This window comes from Sesamum indicum, linkage group LG4 (assembly GCF_026168435.1).
Source record: "Sesamum indicum cultivar Baizhima isolate 11 linkage group LG4, ASM2616843v1, whole genome shotgun sequence".
Lineage (NCBI taxonomy): Eukaryota > Viridiplantae > Streptophyta > Magnoliopsida > Lamiales > Pedaliaceae > Sesamum > Sesamum indicum.
Window position 1 is genome coordinate 5,392,275 of NC_142660.1, and position 23,509 is coordinate 5,415,783.

Sequence of the window (23,509 nt, forward strand, 5' to 3'; positions counted from 1 at the left end):
TGAAGAATCTGAATCCAATAATATTGGATTTTCAAAAACCCAACATAAAGAAATTATATTTCTTTTGGAAGAAAAAGATTTGAAATGGAAAAATGATCCATGGGTTTTAATGCAAAGGTATTTGGATAATTCATCCTTACCAGCAAGGACTTATAAGTCCAGATACTTTTATGAACAAATACTTGTTCAAAATGGCTCATGTGAAATATCACATTTTACGAGCACTAATAAAGAAATTTATAATTTCAGCAAAATGATTATCAAAAAGGTTATACCTTTGGAAGATTGGGGAATTTCTCCTATGAAAGATAAAGAAATTTTGATTAATAAATCAGCAGTAAAGTATAATTACTGGGATTACTACGATGCCTTTATGAAGGTATTAGATTATGAAAATGATAAGCACAAACATTCCTGGTTTATAAAGGTTTGTGCCAATGTTTATAACACTGATATCCCACACTGGTTTATACACTGGTTTTCTATTTTGGTCCCACTCCAAATATTTTACCTGAGAAAATAAAATTCTTTTTTGATAAATGGGTGGATATTTCACCACAATTGATAAAGAAACAAGAAGCTAAACTATTCATAGAGGGAATAGCCTCATGTTTCTTCTTCATTGAATTTTCAATACCCTGGATTTGGAAATGGACGCCAGAAATTGGTAGACAGATGCTGGAATATCTTGCTTATACAGATTATCCCATATTAAATTTTGGGATAAAATGATGAAAATTGATCCCAATACAAAGGAAATATTTGAAAAAGAGACAATGGATCTCCTTCAGACGAAAATAAGCTTCTATGAAAACCAGAAGGAAGATATTGCTACCCCATCTCCTTTCGATCATATCTCAAGAAAATTCAAAATGAAGTCAGAATTTCTGACTAAAGAGCAGATGGTTGCTGCATATGTGGAAGAAATGAAAAAGGACCTGATGGCACATTTTGGGGAGGATAATAAATCCACCAAATCAGACTCAACTATGGCATCTGAATTCATGCAAGATGCTCAAGATCCAAATGATGTGGAATTTGAGGATATTTTTGAAGCTATCAAGGAAACCTTGGTAGAAAAAATTCACAAGAAGGATATGGAAGAATCTTCCTCAAACCAGGCAAGAACTGGGAGAAAATCTGATTAAAGAAGGTATCAATTCATGATTATCAGTGTCAAATGACGCACTAATAAGCCATTAATAAGATGACGTAATCAATGACGTCAAAGCAGACAGAAGGCCGGGAATCTTGGCTTTTCTACTATTCATTTTTTACTTTTAGTTCAAATATTATTGTAACTGTAGCACTTTTTCCCGAAATATCGGTCTTAGACTGTGTAATACACGGTTTCTACTGTAGTTTGTAGGGTTAGGCTCCTGTAGAATAGGATCCTCTGCATTCTATAAATGCAGATGTTTAGACCGTTAAGGGCAGAACCTTAGAAGAAACCTCTCTTTTGTTTTCTCTCTTTCTCTTCTGCTCATGTGCTGAGCAATCCCTTCTCATTGTAAATCTATATATTGAAATAAAAGAAGTTTGCAACTACATAAGGACTACTGTAAGTTTTACTCGCTTTATTTTAATTTATGTATTTTATTTATTATCTTATTTTATTATTCATGGATAGCCTTATAGGCTAACCGATTCATGTGTTGATTCCTAACTGTTAATTACACTAGCATGAATTTGGCATCATGAATAATTAGGACTCATCAAATTTCTAGGTTGGATAATAATAACTGGCCTTGACATAAAAATTATGTTCTAAATATATGGCTCCTGGTAAGACCCGGTCATAGCCGTGTTGAAGGCGTTTTTAGGGGCAATTTGGAGTATTATATTTGGATATAAATTTTATGAAAGGTTGCCGGTTATTCATTATCTTGTAAAATTATCCTATCCCTGCCTCATGATCCTGGTTGTAATGTTAATGAAATGTAATAAACATTATGAAATATTAATAATGACGGAAAACTGTTATATTAACATGAAATATTATCTAATTACAAAAATAAAAAAAAATTAAAATTCTAATCTAAACCCTCCTCGTCAGCAACGTTCATATCATTCTGGTTCGAGGCCGGAGGGTCTGTCGAGGAGGTGGCCCGCATCTTCCTTATTATTGCCATCATGTTGGCCATCATCGTCTCGAGACAGCTGATGCAGTCCTCCATGGCCGGGTTTAGCTGTGGCGATGGCGATGGTGATGTGAAGGTCCGGTTGAAGACATGGGCCTTAGAACCAAGGGCAAGTACTCGGCCATTGTTCTTGCACCCAACTGCAACCAACCACATCTATTGCTTCATCATTCCCACCAAAACCTCTGATTCTGCCAGGGAATAATGGTCTTTGGCCGTGGGCTGAGGTTAACGATCCTCCATTAGCTTCTGGAACGTCTCCAGCAAAATAAATAAAATTATTAGTACTTTTAATTAATAATTAATTTTTAGAAAAAATAATAGTAATAACATACTTATTGCCACCTCAACAGCCCTCTGCCTGCTCCAGAGTAGTCTCTTTTTTCTTATAGCATTTTTCAAATAACTCCATATACTTGGGCGATCGATCGAGCTCTACCTCCAGTAGAAGAATAAAACAGTTAACATCTTATTTATGAAATAATGATAAACCTTAAAAAATAATATGATTTACTTACCAACTTTCTCTTTTGCATGTTGACAGAGGAAGATTCCCCGCAATACACAGTCAAGGATGTTGTGGGGTTCGCCTTATTCTTTGAGGATTCTACTAGAAGTACTCGCTGGCCCAGTAGGCTAGGAGTTGGAGCTAAACCTCGTTGGCTAGCCAAAGTGGCTTGACCAGGCTTGATCGGGCAATGGAGAATGTCTTTTGGATGTACTTTTCGGCCCACATGTGGCTAAATTGGTTGGTAATTTATTAATATTTTTATTTTGAGATTTCTCTAATTTTTTTACTTTCCTTGTCTGAAATGACACATAAACTTTTCTAAAATAAATATTGCATATCAAATGAGATTATTAAGCTCTAATATCTAAAAACACACAATAATAGGGCTATTGTAATGACTGTGTATATTTGGAATAGCCAATTTAAAAAATGAATGAGCATTACTATATATATTACAAAAACAATTCCAAATACGTGTATTATAACAATTATATTTCAATGATTGGATTTGTTGTTCCAAAGGTCGATACAAAAACGCTTATATATATTTGTGTTGCAAGTTGTTTTTATTCATTTCATTTATTGCAGATACCTTGAGAAGATTTTCGTGTATATCACTTGATAATGTATAATTTTTAGACCGTTAACTGTTGATCTCAATTGAGTTGGTTGATCAGGTAATGATTAATTTTAGCCTTTTATGTTAATTAAATTAATTATAGTTTACTTATTTTAATTTTATAATTTTCTGATCTTATATATATTATGTATTCTAAATTAGTGTAATTTAATATTTATAAATTTATGGATTGAATTATATAATTATATTAATATATATATCTGGATATATATTCAATAATATATACTTTATATATATCATCATGTTATGAAAACTTAGGAGATAGATGTATCATAAGAACCTCCGGGGGACGGCAGGTCTTACACCAAAGTTTGAGGAAGGAATCAGACTTTCATAGAATAGGTTAAGTGTCAACGTGGTCATATGAGGAATGGAGATAAAATTAGGTGTCCTTGCTGGAAGTGAAAAAACACAAAGTTTTGAACAATCAACGATGTCAGTTATCACTTGTGTATACGAGGGCTTGTGCTAGAATATTATAATTGAGTTCATTAGCAAGGAGGACCAAACCCCAACTGCTCATGTGGGTACACGAGTACTTTGATGCTATGACTGTCCCACAAGTGCCGGAGGACCAAACCCCAACTGCTCATGAGGAGGGTAATTATTCACACTGGGGTGATGAAGAACAGATGGATTGGACACAGATGATGGATTTTTATGCAACTGGGTCTAGTTATTTTTCTTCTTTTCACGATGGTGTGCCTGATGATTGTACGAGATCCTACCCTATTGATGTCGGTCTTTGTTAATATTATCATGGCTTTGGCCCCTATGATTATATGTCAAGCTTTGCAGATCGTTCTTACGATGTAGTGCATGCTTCCGACCAGCCATTTTGGAACGGTGCAATTGACAATTATTGCTAAGTTGGTAGATGTAAAGGCAAATGACCATATTTTTAAGCAATCATATGATCAAATATTCTAGTGGGCTAGTAAAATATTGCCCCTCTATCACACCCTACCGAGAGATTACTACGGTACGAAGAAGATTGATAAAGGATTTGGGTTTACCTATTGAGAAGATTGATATGTGTAAGCATGGCTGTATGATGTACTAGAAGGACAACGTCGATTTGGAATACTATAAGTTTATTGGAGACACTAGGTACAAGCTGACCCAAAAGCAAGATCCCGCCGCAAGAAGTCCCCATATGTTGTCCTTAGGAACTTGCCCCATACTCCCCGTCTCTAGAGGTTGTATTCTTCGAGAGCAACTACGAAGCACATGATATGGCATGCCACACATGAGACGGAGGAGGACTCAATGTTCCATCCTTCCGGTGCAACGGCTTAGAAGCAGTTTGACCAGACGCAACTCGATTTTGCGAAAGATCCACCTAATGTTCGACTGGGCCTTTGCATAGACATTTTTGCGATGCACGGGCAGTTCGTACTTATTCATGTTGGCCCGTTATCATTACACCGTACAATTTCCTCGAGGTATGCGTACGAGTTTCCAGTGCATTTTTCTACAATGGTGATATCTGACCCTTCTAAGCTGAAGCGTCTAATTGATGTGTACTTGGAACGTTTATTGAAGAGCTGCTGCAGTTGTGGTACGTGGTGTTCGAACGTACAACAATACCGCGGACAAGGCATTCATTATGCAAGTTGTGTTGATGTGGAGTGTAAATGACCTACCCGCCTATGGGATGGTGTCTGAGTGGAGTACCGCCAGTGTTATGGACTATCCAATTTGTATGGATGGTACATAGACATTCCATCTACAGCGCTATAGGCAAGCGTGCCACTTTGACTACCACAGATAGTCTCTAAGAACCATCCCTACCAAAGGAATAAGAAAACCTTCACAAAGAATCGTTTTGGAATATAAGGTTGCACGTCCGAGGCTGACAAGAGAGCAGATTCGCGATTGGGTTGCAGACATCAGTACTACAGTTGAAATACCATTAGCGCTCCATTCCGGCTGTAGTAGTGACCACAAGTGGATGATCTCATAGAATGAAGCACGCCTCATATATTCGATAATCTCACGAGCAACAAAGATGTAAACCAAAGGCCTATTTTCAACTACCCTGGTCAAGCTACTGGTGTTGTTGGAACCCAACACACAGAAACAATAAGCCATTCAAGGGAGTAGGGAAGAAGGGAGTTTTAATTAGTTCATTTTGAAGGAAGAAGGAGAAATTCATTAAATCAATTGCAATGGATTACACAGTGTATATATACATAATAAAAAAAAGATGGATAACCAACTTAACTAACTCTGGCTCAGGTACCATAAAAACAAAAGCGTACAGTTAAAGTCGTGTTTGTGAAAACGCGACTTTATAAGTAAGAAAAAAAATGACTACATAATTCCTTCTTCTCCTTCATTGTGCTGCAGACAGTGTTTCTGCTTCCTTTCTTCAACTTTTTCAAGGCCTTGTTCTTCTAATCTTGAGCTTGAATTCGACAGCTCCCTGCAAGCTGGACTTGGAGCATAGATGTAAGAACGACCTACTTGGTAATGGCTTGGTGAACAGGTCTGCTACCTGCTCTTTTGATACTAAGTAAGTAGGCAGAATAAGGCCTTCCTTGTATTTATCCCTTATAACATGGCAGTTGATTTCAAAGTGCTTGGTCCTTCGTGGAAGACTAGATTCTCAATTATATGTATCGCAGCTTAGTTGTCACAAAAAAAGGAGATTGGAGTCTAAACCTCAACACCTAAATCTTTAAGTAAATTTTTCATCCATACGATTTCACATATAGTTGTTGCCAAACTCCTATGCTCTGCCTCAGTAGAAGATCTAGAAACAGTTATCTGCTTTTTAGTCTTCCAATAGATTGGACTTGTTCCCATGAAAATGCAGAACCCTGTCAATGACCTCCTAGTTGCTTGACATGCTGTCCAATTTGTATCAGAAAATACTTTTAGTTCAAAACTGTTGTTGGCAGGGAAGAACAAACCTGAAGAGGGATTTCCTTTTGCTGTTGCAACACTTTATAGTGCCCTCACAGTTACTGTTTTAGGAACTGGGCGATGCAATCATTATAATCAACTCCTTCTACCTGGTTGAAGCTTTTAGCTACCAGTCTTGCCTTGTGCCTCTCTATGGTTCCATCTGGTTTGAGTTTTGTTTTGAAAACCCACTTGCATCCTATTGCATTCTTTCCTCTTGGATGTGAAGTAATTTGCCTAGTGTTATTCTTCTCCAATGCATTGATTTCTTGCTTCACTGCATCTCTTCACTCTTGTTGCTGCTGAGCCCCGTAAAGTTTCTAGGTTCCTGTAATGATTTGACCTTTCCACAAAGCAACCTTATATTTGATTCAGAAAATTGTTAGAGGAAAAGTCAGCTTAATAATTGCATACAAAGTCCTTCATCCATGCAGACCTGTTTGTGTTTCTTGTTAATCTTCTAAGTATTATAGGTTGTTCTTAGGGGTGAGTGATTTGTTCTTCCTCCTCTGTATATCTAGTTTCTTCATTTTGATCAATAATGGGTAGAGGGAATGACATGTTTTTAGGTTCTGTGTTGTTGCATCAAGTTTGTACTGAGGTCCATAACTTCGTATGCCTTCTTTCCTTGGGCATAACCTAGAAATACACATCTTATAGCTGCAGGTTCAAATTTTCTCTTATGTGGGGTGACATTAGTGGCAAAACATAAGCAGTCAAATGTTTTATGATAAGTATAATTAGGCATTGTTTTATATAGCAATTCATATGGTATTTTCCATTTTAATGTTTGTGTGTGCATTCTATTTAGAAATAACGTAGTTGTAAGAAATGCTTCTCCCAAAACCTTTGAGGCATTTTGGCTAAAAACATGAGTGATCTTGCTACTTGAAGCAAATGTTGGTGCTTCCTATCAACAATTCCATTTTTTTGAGGGCTATACACACATGTCCTTTGATTTATGATGCCTTTGTTTTGGAAGAATGCTTGACATTGTTCATTTGCAAACTTAGTTCCATTGTCAGTTCTTACCTTCTTAATTTTAAGATTGAACTGTATCCCAATTATCTTACAGAAGTACTCCAATTTTTGTTGAACTTGGGACCTATGTATCATCATGTAGGTCTAGTTTGCCCTACTATAGTCATCCACTATGGTAAGCATCTAACTGCAATGTGTAATAGAGTATTGATTGTATGGACCCCAGACCTCAACATGTATAAGTGGGAAACACAGCCTGTGTTGCTTAGCTAGTGGGCAGGTTTCACAGTCCTTAAATTGTGAATTTTTATCTACTGCAAAAGACAAATGACATATTACATCTTTCTTAGGATGCCCCAGCCTATTATGCACAAGTTCATGGGCCGTTAATCCTTCTCTTGATTGTTCAGAGGAGCTACACAGTTTCGGAAATGATCCATGTGCTCAGGAGGTATCCATGTTTAGAGCTTTCCCCTTTTCTTACCTACTGCAATTACTTCTTTAATCACAAGGTCCTGCACAAAGTTCTGGTAACGGGTAAAGGTGACACTAAAATACCCTAAATCAAAACAACATACTAATGGACAAAAGATTGTATTTAAAGCTAGGCACATAAAGACATTTTTAAGAAATATATGTTCAAATATATGTATGTCCCCCTATGTGTTTGAGTTCATGTGAAGTTCCATCAGGCAGCTTGCCAAAGCTACTGGCATCTAGTGTCTGGAGAGTATAAAAAAGACTTGGATTCATACACATGTGGGCCCAAGGACCACTGTCTATGATCCACGTATCATTATCAAGAAATAAGTCTCTTTTGTGTAAAAAAGTACCTGCAAAATTTGTAGAGTCTTCTGTCTGAACAAAATTGGAATGACTTTGATTGAACTCTTGACTTTGCAAAGCTTTCTTCACCTCTTCCGAGGGACCACTGTCTATGATCCACGTATCATTATCAAGAAATAACTCTCTTTTGTGTAAAAAAGTACCTGCAAAATTTGTAGAGTCTTCTGTCTGAACAAAAGTGGAATGAGTTTGATTGAACTCTTGACTTTGCAAAGCTTTCTTCACCTCTGCCTTGATATGTTTTAACAGTTTGTTTCCAGTAATTGTAGAAGCATGGGGACTTTTCCCTCCATCTTCTACATGTATATCAAGCACTTTATTCATATGTGGTTCATTGTTTCTTCGTCTTTGTTCCATTAAATCCTTATACCAGTCAGGGAAACCGTTCAGTTCGAAGCAACTCTCCTTTGACTGCCCTGTTTTCTTGAAATGGTCACAATACATTTGTCTTTTGTCGCTGAAGCTTTTCTTTTTGAGAAAACCTTTGTGGATACTCTTTTTTCTGAAATCTAGGGATTGAACAACCATGACATTTTCCCTGTCAGGTTCAAGAGTTCTTGAATACACTTCCCTTTGTTTCTCGACTCGCAAGATCATGGAGTACACCTTGCCTATAGTGGGCAAGGGGCCCATTAACAAAATCTGATTGCGTACATGGTCATACACATGACTTAGGCCCATCAAGAATTGAATTAACTGAGTTGAGGTAGTTTGTTCTGCGAATTTCTTGCTAGCTCCAAAAGAACAGGCTGGCAATGGACCCAAACTTACAAGCTCATCCCATAATTTTTTAAGCTTGATGTAGTGAACGACCACATATTTATTTCCTTGTGTAATGGAGGTTATTTCTCTTTGTATTTGGTAGGGAAGAGGCCCATTGCTTTCACCAAATATGGACTCCAATTCAAGCCAAAGATCTCTTGCAGACGTTGTGTAAAGAAAAACCTCTACAATGTATTTTGAGATAGAGTTTAGGATCCAAGAAACCACCATATATTCCATTCTTTGCCATTGCTCAATTTCATTCTTATCTTGGTCTGGTTTATGGCATGTTCCATCAATGAATCCCAACTTTTGTTTGGCCCCTAGATCAAATTTTATTGATCTTACCCAAGAAAAATAGTTGTTTCCATCAAGAGGTACTATAACCCAGGTCATACCTAGGTGATCTCCTCCTTGCAATCTCATAATTTCTGGAATTTGTTGGGATTTTAAATCTTCTTGTTTTCCTCCTTAGATTGATTTCTTATCAGCCATGATTCTTGAAAGGAAATTGGAGTATACTGCTCTGGTAGCATACTGGAACCCAAGACGTAGAAACAGTAAGCCATTCAAGGGTTCAGGAAAGCAGGGAGTTTTGATTAGTTGAATTTGAAGGAAGAAAGAGAAATTCATCAAATCAATTGCAATGGATTACACAATGTATATCTACATAAGAAAAAAAAAGATGGATAACCAACTTAACTAACTCTGGCCCGGGTAACAAGAAAACAAAAATGAATAGTTAAAGTCGCATTTGTGTAATTAAGAAAAAAAGCGACTACACTATTCCTTTTTCTTCTTCAGTATGCTGCATATAGTGTTTCTGCTTCCTTTATTCAACTTCTTCAAGGCCTTGTTCATCTAATCTTGAGCTCGAATTTCAGTAGGTGTCTCAAATAAAAGATGGCTCAGTAGATCAGAACACCATATAATCGAGATGTACATAGTGAACAATTGTGAAGTAGTCACGCCTTATTATGAATAAGTTGTTATTGTCATACTTTGTAGTTTAAATTTACATGTTAAGTGTATATATATATATATAATTTAACCGTCTTCCACATTGATCATTCTTGAATGAATTGTACCAGCACTACCATTTAGACAACAAAATTATTGATCGACTTATATCGACCAATTTAAAAGATTAGTTCGAATAAACGACGTGTAAGTTTATGCATCTTTTAAATAATTGGCAGCATATGTTATGCTATATACAAAATTGTAATATATGAACTGCACGGAGGACGGGCTCCTAAACTCTCATTATCGACGTTCCATGCTACTTTCTCAATGGTTAGAATTTCCACTCGGAACGTCACTATGTAGGCAAGTGACATACCCACTTATTTCAAATCGGCATGTCGTTCTGTTCAAGTGTCGTTGGGTCGATCCAATAAGAGGTATGAAAGTGCACTAATGATATCACCTTATTGATGTAAATTTCAAAAAGGTGTACCAAAAGGGTGACATTCATACGGGAACAACAAGCAGTATAAGTGTACTACACCGAGTACCAAAATATGAAGAGAGACAAAGCAGATTTGATGGTTGTTTGCAAAACCAAAGCTCGAAGAATTGTTGATGAGTCTCGGTGTAATGATATCGCATATCAGCTGGTAGAAGTCCCCCTAGTCTCTGAAGTTGCTATGGATAATTAGACGTACAATCGCCATGATCCCAATGATATACAAATCATTGTTGATCTTTCAATGGCACACCAGTAGGATGCAGGTAGATTAAAGACGCAACATGTTCAAATTGATAACGAAGAAGACGAGGATGATGGAGATAGCTTCCAAAACTACGAGACTAATGAATATGATACTACATAATCTAGAGTATTGTAATGAAATATTACAATTTTGGAATATTGTATTAAAAAAAATAATTTTTTTTAAGAAAATAATTTGTAATAGCCAAGAATTAATCAGATCATTACAAGGGTTGTTACAATGTGTGGCGACAAACTTTTTGCGCCAACACGAAAAATGGAGGGAATGATGTTTTGTAACGGCCAAATTTTAAATGGTCGTTGCAAAAGTCGGTTCATATGAAATTAATGGCAGCAAAATAAAAAACTTTGGGGGGCGGGGAGGGTTCTTTTATTTCATTTGCCGTTACAATAGCTGCCCGCAAATGCTGATACAAGAGTGAAATTAACTAAACCGTTTAAAACACCATTACAAATTTTTAAATATTTGACAAATTCATATTGGAAATTACGATATCTTTAAATTCAAGCACCTGATTAATACCAAATTTAAATATATACAAGAATGCATCCATTAGATCATATCGGACGATATGATTTAAAATCATATGGCCTGATTCAACGATACACCATCTTGAATCATTACTCTTATATTTCAGATATGATATCTAGGCATCCATATACCTATTAAGGTTAAAACTTTGCCCAATGTATTCTTATTATTAGTATCATCATATTTAATGGTTTGATTCAAATTTTGACGACCCGATTAATCTATGTAGTTCACTGATGTAAGATGATAGTTACATCAATGTAATACGAACATTTTAGAATTTATAAATTTATTGTATACTGCGAAAATGTATCAATTTCAACTATATTTTGTTTTATGTATTTGAATTGTACTATTCCGCATAATGGATACGTTTCTGCATCATTAAATTGTCCAATATGGATTTTCTTTTTACATTTTAATAAAAGTTAATTAGTTATTTGGAATACCATTTGTAACAATTTTTTTAAACAATTAGAAGCAAAAAGACATCATTTTATTAATTTGGAATACATCTAACGGCATTCACACGGCCTCCAATACGATGCTGTTTTTGGTAGTATAAATATGATACATATTGTAACTCTATCTGTAACGATTTTATACACGATTCTGTTTTTGTATCTCATTTAGTCACGACCTTTCAAAAATTGTAATACAGTTTGTACCGGTGTTTGTAACAGCCAAGAAAAAATATATATAATTGGTACTTACCAGATTTTCTTTTCCCATTTCTTTCTTCTCCTCTTTACTTCCTTCGCCGTCTCTCTCTCTCTTCTCAGTAGCCCCAGCACCAACCGTCTCTCTTCTCAGCAGCCCTAGGACCAACCGTCTCTCTCTCCTCTCTTTTTCTCTCACTTTGTCTCTCTTTTTTTCCGACCTGCCCCCATCACCGTCGATTGTTGTCGCCAGCTCCCCACCCGCCCCACCACTAGTTAAGTACCCCAACTTTTTTTTTTTTTAATTGTTTCTTATTTTATGTAATTTGAACATTTTTTAAAAAATTCAATAATCTTAAAAAGAAATATAATATTTTAGAAAATATTTCTGTCGTCTGTAGAAATTTTCTATAATTTTTATATATTTTTTCATATAATCTATAATTTTTATACATTTTTTTCATATTTTCTGTAATTTTATAATATTTCTCTAATTTTAATAAATTTAATGTTTCTGTAACTTCTAATAAATTTATGTAATTTTTAAAATTCCCTATAATTTCAAAAAAATTTAATCATTTTCTATAATTTTTAATAGTTTTAATACTTTTCTGTTTTAATTTTTAATTTTTTGTAAATTATCGGTTTGTTTAAAAGTATTTCGTAAAAGAAAATATGTTAGGTAATTTCTGCAATTAATTAAAATTTTCTATAATTTTTGCAATTACAATAAAAAATTGAACTTTAATATAATTTTTGAAAAAATTGGGACCTTAATGTAATTTTAAAAAAATTACGTAAATTAGAAACAAAATGAACCTTAATGTAATTTTAAATAAAATACTTGGATCTTTATGTCAATTTTAGGAAAAACAATTGGACCTTAATGTAATTTTAAGAAATACTTGTACCTTAGTACAATTTTTAGGAACCTTAATATAATTTTAGGAAATATTTGGACCTTTGTACCTTTTTTAGGAAAAAATAATTGCACCTAATATAATTTTAGGAAATTCTTGTACCTGAATACAATTTTAAGAAAATAAAGGAGTTTAAAATTTTTGGACATTAGGTAATTTTGGATAATTTTAGGATATATTAGGTAATTTTCTGTAATATAAATTTAGTTTTACGTAGTAATGGATAATGCCTATTTTGGAAAGTTTTGGACAATTGGTGACTATTTTAAAATTTTTTATACATTTTAGATTCATGACATCGATGCTCTGCCTCTTTTGGGACGAGGTGGGGGTCGTGCACGTAGCTGTGGCCCTCCCAGTCCTATTCTATTTATTAGTGAGGATGCACCCCTACCAGCCCCACCACCAAAGCTTACGTCCATGTCACCTCTAACTCTTTATAGATGCGGTGAGGCCCAGTAGTACATAGGTCCCGCCTAGACCGTGGGATGCACCACCACCACACGATAGGCCCCACCTAGACTGTGGGATGCTACCAGCGCCACTACCGTCCCAAAGGCAGTATATCAACTTCCAAACGCAAGGTACATACGCTAATTTTTATAATTATACAATAAAAAATTCATTATATTTTTTATTTTTAATATTTAATTATTTTTTTACGTCCAATCGAAAATTTTCACACTGCAGTTCACACTATAATGAAAGGACACTATCCACATCCCTAGGGTACATTTTGCAGATCTCACAGGAGCGCCAATTATTCTGGTTTAATATTTAAGGGTAAGAATAATATTTAATTTTAAGTATTACTTATATTTTTAGTCTAATACTTATACTGTTTAAATTTTTATGAAATTTGCAGTTGTCGTACCGGTGGGACAACGACGAAGACTCCATATTCAAGGTCGTCAAGTCGCGGCGGGTAAATTCCTGTGGAAGAGGTTCGTCGATGCCCGAAACAAGTTGGCCCAACTCTTGTGGCTGGCCGATAAGATCTAGTGCCAACTTTTGGAGTATTGGGCAAGTCCGGAATTCCAGGCACATTTGGGGAAAAATAAGGTCAATCGAGCAGCCATCCCCGACGTAGCTGCTACCATCTACCGAGGGGAGTCGTCCTCCATTAGGGTCTACAAGCGTAAGATGCTATGTATTTTAACCGATATTACTAGTTTAATTTAATTTTTTAAAATTTCTTATCATTTCTTTAAATGATTTTTGAGGGGGTACAACTCGTACACCCAGTCAAACAAATAGAGTGTTCGAGAAGTGCGACAAAAAATGAAGGAGGATGGCCAATGAAACGGCCCTAGGGCAACAGAGGTCGCGGTAAGTATAAGAATTAATTTAATTTTAGAATTTAGAATTATTTTTTAAAAAATCTAATCATTTAATCTATTCATAAGTGCTGTTTTTTAGGATGATTGAGCAACATCAGAGCCAGCACAACAATAATCCAGATCCTCCATTGTCCACTTAAGACTCAGTGACCCTAAATGAGCAATAGTTGTGGCTGTGGATGGATCCACATGTCCCGATCCTCCAGTGCCCCAGCCTCCAACTGATCTCCCAGTACCGGACGACGATGACGGAGAACCCACAGTCGATGGGTGTGTTGATTTAGATTAATTTTTTTTATTTGTGTAAATACAATTTTTAAACAATACTTTTATCTTTGTAATTAAATTATTTTTATTTTCTTGTTATATTATATATATTTTTATATAATATTGCACATTTAACAAAAAATTCAATAATTTATTTTTACAAAAATAAAAATTAAAATAGATTAAATACAATTAACTATTATAAAAAAATTATCATTGCTTGTGGAATACGTATAACTATTATTATTTTTCTAACGACTTTTGGAATACGTATAACTATCAGTAATTCACGCAACCGTTACAAATACCGTGTAAAAGATAGTTATCAATTTCGAAAATACCAATTAAAAAAAACAGTTATAAAATTAGTGTAAAAAGCACTAACAAAATAGTGCCAAAAATAAAAACATAATATGCATAAAAAGTTACAAAAACCGTTACAAAAACAGTTGAAAAAAGAAATACAAAAATCAACGCAACGACCATTCCCCATAACTAATGGCCGTTACAAACAATCCAATATAAAATACTATGGCTAAGTTGCTTATTATAATTAATGGTAATGGACACAACAAGTTGACAGCCTGTGGATTTTATCATTTCAATATAGAATACTAATAATTTCAAACGTCCTACGAATTGAATATTTGGATTATCACCTCTTCTCACTGATAGTTTTAATTTTTTTAACTAATTATATTATTATTATTATTATTATTATTATTATTATTATTATTACCACTACTACTACTAATACTACTATAGAATTTGTCGACTTAAAGAATTAGTGACATATATATAGTCACTATGAACATACAATTATTATGTATTGTGGCAATACTATGTGTAATTTTTGCCACTAATAATAATATAATGATAAAATCAAAATTATTGATATTTCATATTTATTTTTGGTGAAAGATTAATAATTGTAACATGAATTTTTGTGATCAAGAATTAAATTGTTTTGTTGTGTCTCTTTATCATAGACAGGTACTCATTTGAATTTAAACTCCTACTTAAATTGCCCTGTCCCATAGTAGCAAAATTAAATAATAATATAATTGGTCCATTTTTGGCAATATGAATGAAAATTTAAAAAATAAAATAATGTGGTACATAATTCATTTTGAAAGTTACAGGAGTCTTTTGCATCTTCTAAAAATATAAAGGATAAAAATATCAAAATAGAAAGGAGCACATGATTAATCTCAACAATTTTTGCAAGATTTGACATTGAATGTTTAAAATTGTACCAAAAAGTTACAAAATTGTGTTAGAACCCTATCTTTCAAATCATCGATTCAAATCTTTATTAATTGTAAAGTTAATATTTGTCTTAGGTACTTATATTTTTTAAGGCTTAAATATTGTTTTTGGTTTTTTTAATTTTAATATTTTGATACTTCTACTTTTTATCTTCCTAGAATCGCAAAAAGAATTATGATTTTTTTTTTTTTATATTTTACAATGTTGATTCCTTCACTATCGGATTTTGAAAAAATTATTTGAATAAATCATGTGGGCCTCATGTGGTTTAATTAAATTGGGACTTTTGTTTTGAATGATTCACTTTTGCCAACATGAATAAAAATTAAAAAAAGAAAACAATGTGGCACATGATTCATTTATAAGTTTCACAAAATTCGATACTGGAACGATCAAATTTTTAGAATATCAAAAAATTACGTGAGTCTCTTGCATCTCTTAAAAACATAAAGGATAAAAATATCAAAATCGCGAGGGATACATGCTTAATTTCGACAATCTTTGCAAGATTTGGCATCGAAAAAATCAAAATTATGAAAAGTCCAAAAAGTTACAAAATTATTTTACAATCCTATATTTAAATATCATCGATTCAAATATTTATAATTGTAAAGTTAATATATGGTTTTATTGATAGGTCAATTATTGTTCTGTAATTTGTCATTTATATTTGAAACATTTTTTTATGTTGATTTGAGTACCACCTTCCCCACAAACTATTTACGATTTTCTAATAGTCAATCCATATGATGTGACACACATAAATGTTACCATGCACTCTGCACTGTATAAATTAATATTGTCAATCTTTTAAATTTAAAATTATAAATTAAGAACTAGTGGTATAACATTATATTTAAAGTTAATTGCTAAGTCATATATAGTGACAATTTAGTGATAATAAATAATTATTATCATTATATTATATTATCCCTTTAAATGTATCCCTAATTATATACTATAATATTTTTATGTATAATTCTTGTAACTAAAAATTTATAATTTCAAACTTATTATCATTTAATATTTATTTCATTTATTCTTGTGACTAAAGTGTTATTATGAATATTCGAATATTAATCTAGTAATTTTTATACGATCAATATAAAAAAAATACGAGATTTATAATGACTTTTTTTGTAACGGCCAGAGCAAACAGGTACAAATTTGTATAGATAATTTATACTGATGTAAAGTTGGAGATATAATATTAATTTTGTGAAGTTGTACGGCCGATGCCGTTTAAAAGGCCGTGACAATTCGCACATATTACAACAGCCATTACAACTTGCAACAATATTTGTAATTGTTGCTGAAATTTGTAACGGCCATCATTTCTTATAATGTTGGTGGTTACAAAAAATGTACGGAAGGCCGCTACAAAACTTTGAAGTAAGAAGACAGTTACAAAAATCGATAATTAATTTTGGCCGTAACTACTTTGATACGGTTATTGTAACTGTTGTGTATATTTAGAACTGCCAATTTAAAAAATGAACGGTCATTGCAATATTTAAATCACAAGCAATTCTAAATACGTGTATTATAACGGCTCTATTTCAACGCCTGGATTTGTTGTTCCAAAGGTCGGTACAAAAACGCGTTATATATATTTATGTTGCAAGTTGTTTTTATTTTATTTCATTTGTTGTATATACCTTCAGAAGATTTTTGTGTATATTTGGACCGTCTACTACTGATCTCGATTGAGTTGGTTGACTAGGTAACTATTAATTTCAGTCTTTTGTGTTAATTAAAGTAATTGTAATTTACTTATTCTAGTTTTACAATTTTTTGATCTTATAGATATATATATTATGTATTCTTAGTTAGTGTAATTAAAAATTTATAAATTTACCGGCCGAATTATATAATTATATATATATATTCAGTAACATATATATCATCATGTTATGATAATTGAGGAGATGGATGTATTATTAGAACCTCTCGAGGAGGGTAGTTCTTACTCTGAAGTTTGATGATGAGGTTAATACTTTCATAGAATAGGCCAAGTGTCAGCGTGGTCATATCGTCATTCATGATGTGCCCCCATTCTTCATCATTTGTTTAGAGTCGTAAAGCTAAGAGGAAGCATAGCGTATTCTTTCTATGAATGTTCACTTGTCGGAAATCATCTTCTCCTTCGGACCCTAGTGCACTGATTCGAGAACAAGCGAGACTGCCACGCTTCCTGTTGCTCTCATTCATGTTCTGCCTAGGGGCTAATAGGCTGATATTCTGCCAAGAAAGGAAATGGGGGATGGCCTGGACCAAGATCTAAAAGTAACTGCTAATACTTCTGCTTTTTCCCTTCTGGACACACAAAAAGCACTTCTTTCGACAGTTTTCTAAATGACGTATGGAGATAAAATTAGGTGTCCTTGTCGGAAGCGTAAAAACACAAAGTCCAAAACACTCAACGATGTCAGTTATCATTTGTATATGCAAGAGTTTCCGCCATGATATTATAATTGAATTTGTCATAGCGAGGAGAAGGTACATGAGTACTTTGATGTTGTGACAGCCCCTCAAATGCCAGAGGAGCAAACCCTAGCTGCTCATTAGGAGGTTAATTATTCACACTAGGTGATTAACAACAGATGGATTGGCACAGATGATGGTTTTTTATGCAGCCAGGCTGAGTTATTTTTCTTCTTGTCACGATGGTGTGCCTGATAATTGTACGAGATCCTGCCTTATTGATGCTGGTCCTAGTTCATATTATTATGAAGATGGCCCTTATAATTATGTGTCAAGGTTGGCAGACCGTTTTTACGATATAGTACATGTAGTCGATCAACTATTTTGGAACAGTTGCACTCAATTTCAATTGGCATATGTTGCGGAGCTGGAGGATGTAAAGATAGACGACCATATTTCTGAGTGGTCATATGATCGAATATCCCAGTGGGCTAATAAAATATTGCCCCCCGATTACACCGTGGTGAGAGATTACTACAGTATGAAGAAGTTGATAAAGAATTTGGGTTTACGTATTGAGGAGATTGATGCGTGTAAGAATGGCTGCATGTTATACTTGAAGGACAACATCGATTTTGGAAATGCCGCAAGTTTATTGGAAACGCTAGGTACAAGCTGACTCGAGAGTGAGACCCCCACTGCAAGAAGTCTCTGTATGTTGTCCTTAGCTACCTACCCCTTACTTCTCGTCCATAGAGGTTGTAATATTTAAGAGCAACTGCGGAGCATATGACATGGCATTCCAGACATCAGAAGGAGGAGGGCTCAATGTGTCATCCTTCCGATGTATATGTTTAGAAGCATTTTGATTGGAAATAGCCAGATCTCTCAAAAGAGCAGCATAATGTTCGACTGGGCTTTTGCATAGACGATTTTGCGACGACAGGAAGTATGGTTGTACTTTTTCATGTTAACCCGTTATCACTATATCACACAATCTCCCCAAGGTACGTGCATGAGTTTCGGGTACATGTTTCTTATGATGGTAATCTCTGGCCCTTCTAATCCAAAGCGTCTGATCGATATGTATTTGGAACGTTGATTCAAGAGTTGTTGCAGTTGTGGAATGTGGTGTTCGAACATATGACAATGCTATGGACAAAACATTCATTATGCGTGTTGTATTGATGTGGACTGTGAACGACCTACTCGCCTATGGGAGGGCGTCTAGTTGAAGTACCGCCGCTGTTATGGGTTCTCTAGTTTGTATGGAGGACGGCATTCATCTGTGCTATTGTAGAAACGCGTGCTACTTTGACTATCACAGACAGTTTCTCCCCGAGTGCATCCCTACCAAAGGTACAAGAAAGCCTTCACAAAAGAATCGTGTGGAATATAAGGTTGCACGTCAGAGGCTGACAGGAGAGTAAAATATGGATACGACATTGTTTTGTTTATTGGTGTGCCTAAAGCAGTTACAAAAAGTGTTCCAAATAATTAATTAGTTTTATTTAATTTTTTTAAAAAAAATATTTTTCAACAATTTAATGCTGGAGAAACATATCATTGTAGTGGTATAATATAATTGAAATACATTAAAAAATAAAAAAAATTATTTGACATTGGTACATGTACGCAGTATGCAATAAATTTGTATATTCATAAATATCAGTATTAGTTTGATGTAATTGTCACCTTACAGTGTTCAACTACATGGATTAATCGGGCTAGCAAAATTAAGATCAAACCATAAGATATAATTACACTTATAAAATAATTCATTCAGCCAAGTAGTAGCCTTATTGGGTATTTGGATTTCGACATATCGTTCCTATAATGTAATAGTAATTCAAGATAGTGTATTTCTAAATCAGGCCATGTGATTTAAAATCATACCACCTAATGTGATTGAATAGCCACATACTTGCATATATTTAAATTTGTTATGAATCAGGTATCTGGATGTAAAAAAAATTATTAATTTTTGAGATGGCTCATTTTTTGTAACTGCTTTTGTAGCAGCTGGTATAATTTACCATTATAGTGGTCTTTGTAATAGCCTTTCTAACTGCTAATAGAAATTAAAATTCCCACATTTTTTTATCTTGATTTAAAAAATTTTAAATTGTAATTGCATTTGTAATAGCTCTTTCCATTTTCGTCGTTAAAAAATTTTATTTCCCACCTATCGTCAAAAATTGGCCGCCTTAAATTGTGACAACCTTTTTTTTTACAACATTGAAAAATAAAAATATTTCATTAAAAAAATATACATTATGTAGCCTTGTATTCATCCTCATCAGTCTTTTAGTCTTTGAAGTTATCTTCATCATCCTCTTCATCTTCATTATCAGTTTATCCATCTGGAGTTCGTGAAGTACCTGCACCCTGCTCTCGGGCAGTTTGTAAACCACTGGGATCATGTAGATCATACGACTGATTGTTCGTAACAACTTTGCGAACTGGTACGACTTCCTCCGGTTGATATGCAATCTCAGTCAACTTGGACTCATCAACAACTCTCTAACCCTTAGTCTTGGAGACAACCATCCAATCCGCATTGTCCTTCTCATACTTAGGTATTCAATGTAGTACACTTGTACTGCTTATTGTGCAAGTCTGAATGACTCATCCTTTTGGTACATTTTTTTTAAGGTTACATCAACGAGATGATAGCGTTGGTGTACCTTCATACCTCTTACTAGGTCGACCCAACGACACTTGAATAGAACGATGTGCAAGTTCGGATTAAGTGGGTACGTCAATTAAATGATCTCAATGTACACGATGAACTTTTGACACACACCCCACAATTCATAGTTGACTTGCCGGCACTGTGACGTTCCATATGGAAGTTGTACTTGTTCACAAAGTAGCAAGGGACCGACATCACTTCTGCACTTGGACCCCAATAATGACACTTCAGGAGCTCTGTCCTTATAGTTCACCTCGGGATGTACCTGCATGTTCATATATTAATCAAATATTTTAAATTTGGACACAACGTACTTTTAAAAATTCAAAACAAAACGAATTATCTTACACATTCTTTAAACCATTCTTGAACTCATTAGACACATTGTCAAAGTTGCACATGATTGCAACACTATTATCTAATTCATGTAGCTTGGCAACATCAAGCGTGGCCGAGCATATGCTTTGGAATAAAAGACTAACCTCCATTATGCACTCCATATATGCTCGGGAAGTATTTTACAAAAGGCAATCATGATCAATTTTTGCATGAATACATGACTGTTGTGGCTCTTCATACCGTGTATCTACAATTCCATCATGTCAATATAACAGGCAAGGTTAGATGCGTAGTCATCAAGAAATTTATGGCCATAAATCCATTCACATATCTTCCTCTTCTATTTCTTCCTTAGGGTATAGACTGTTTAGGCATAACGTTCAATTTACGTTCATCCAACTCAAGCTCCGGGCGATTACAGATGCTCTCCATATCCATGAATATATTGTTAAACACCTTTATCAATGTGCATGACATCAAGGTTGTGTCGGATCAGAAGCATTGCCCAGTATAGACAATCCCAAAAGATGATTTTCTCCGTCCATTTGTGGTCGCTATCATAGCTGGAAGGAAGTGTGAACGCCATTTCAACCGCAGTACTAATGTCTGCAACCCAATCAAGGATTTGGTCTCTTGGCAGCTAGGACGTGCAACCATGTATTCTACACGGCTCTTCGTGAAGGCTTTCTTGTTCGTTTGGTAGGGATGCTGATCAAAGAGAAGCTATGTGTGGCAGTCAAAGTAGCAGGCTTTCCTATCGTGCTACAGATGCAATGCCCGTGTGTCATCCATACAAACCACACAACCCATAACACCGGAAGTACTCCGCCCAAACGCCATCCTATAGGCGGGTGGGTCGTTACAGTCCACATCAACGCTGCCGAATGATAAATGTGTTGTCCGTGGCATTATCATCTGTCGGAACACCCACATGCCACAAATGCAGCATCTCTTCGATTAACGGTTTTAAGTACGCATCGATCAGATGCTTTGGATTTAGGGACGTGGCAAATCAACCAGGAACCAGCAAGACCCGACCCATCCGGGTCCAAAAGATTAAGAGTAGGGTGGGTAATAGGTCTTAAGAATTAGGACCTGATCGGGTCCCGGGTCCTTAAGGACCCATCCCGAAATAATTGTTTAATATTTATATATAATTTTACTTTATTTTGGTAGAATGATACTAACAAATTATCATATCATTTTATTTGTTTATTGTTAAGTATTTGTTCAATATTTGACAAAATAAAAAATTGTCCACAAAGAGTAACAAAGAAGAAGTTGTTAGTAATGTATAATTTTATAAATTATTCGAATTATTTTGTTATGAATAATTTCATTTATACTTGAGAATTTAATTTTTTAACTTGAATATTTGAGTTAGGCCATTATCAATTTTATTTTTAATTAATATGTTAAATTTTCTATCATATATATATGTTTCTAAAATAAATAAAAAACAAAAATAACTAGATCTACTAGGTTTGACCCATTCCGGCGGGTTTTGCATTAGAGTGGAGCGGAGCTTTAAAATAACTAGTGTGTGGCGAGTCCCAGGTGCACCCGAACCCGCCCCATAGTTGCCCCTATTCAGATTAAAAGAGCCAGGAATCACCATCATTAGAAACATGTACTCAAAACTCATGCACGTACCAGGGAGGAGATTGTAAAGCGTATTGATAACGAACCAAAATGAATAAATACGACCATAGTGACTGTGAGGCCCAAAATCATCTGTACAAAGGCCCAGCGAACACTACGCAGCTCTTTTGCAAAATTGGGATACGTCCGATCAAAATGATTCCAAGCCTTGGCATTGGACCGATGACACAGTAATCCCTCCTCCTTCTAATATGTGGCATGTCATGTCATGTGCTCGACAGTTGTCCTCGAAGAATACAACCTCTACAGACGGGGAGTAAGCGGCAGGTACCTAAGGACGGCATAAGGGGACTTCTTGCAATGTGGATCTCGCCCTTGGGTCGACTTGTACCTAGCATCTCCACAAAACTTATAGTACTCCAAATCGACGTCGTCCTTCCATACAGCATGCAGTCATTCTTAATGCATCGATCTTCTCAATAGGTAAACCCAAATGTTTTATTAACTTTTTCGTGCTATAGTATCTCTCGGCACTATGACCAGGGGACAATATTTTTTTATCCTATCAGGATATTCGATTATATGATCTCTCATAAATATGATTGTCTGCCTTGATATCCACCAACTCATCCACAGATGCCAAATGAGATTGGGTACAAGCGTTCTACAATAGCTAGTAGGCTGCATGCTACATTGTAAAAACGATCTGTCAACACTAACTTATACTCATAGGAGCCACTGCCATAATAATATGAATTAAGACCGACGTCAATAATGAATATGGATGCTGGAATGGTGCCATGTAGGCCACTTGATGGGAGATATTTGGAGATATAAATACTTCCCTCCACGCATTTTATTGTAGGTTTTACATAAGATATTCACGAGTGCATTTATTATTTTAGATCATCTATTTCTTTTATCCCAAACTAATTT

The 23,509-nt window shown here is 34.8% G+C and overlaps 2 long non-coding RNA genes across 7 annotated transcripts; both read left to right on the top strand.

Moving 5' to 3' along the window:
- The first annotated feature begins 5,655 nt into the window (after positions 1-5,655).
- LOC148788311 (uncharacterized) lies at positions 5,656-9,722 on the top strand. The gene is made up of 3 exons (XR_016065330.1): positions 5,656-5,810; positions 7,534-7,634; positions 8,895-9,722. It is a non-coding gene; the product is annotated as an uncharacterized LOC148788311 (long non-coding RNA).
- Positions 9,723-11,709: 1,987 nt separating this feature from the next.
- Positions 11,710-14,343, top strand: LOC105160103 (uncharacterized). 6 transcript variants are annotated; one of them, XR_016065274.1, is made up of 5 exons: positions 11,710-11,992; positions 12,926-13,221; positions 13,328-13,420; positions 13,503-13,966; positions 14,044-14,343. It is a non-coding gene; the product is annotated as an uncharacterized LOC105160103 (long non-coding RNA). The 6 variants fall into 6 exon arrangements; XR_847671.2 differs by having other exon boundaries at positions 11,711-11,992; positions 13,081-13,221; XR_016065276.1 differs by lacking the exon at positions 11,710-11,992 and having other exon boundaries at positions 12,545-13,221; positions 13,503-13,775; positions 13,861-13,966.
- The last annotated feature ends 9,166 nt before the right edge of the window (positions 14,344-23,509 follow it).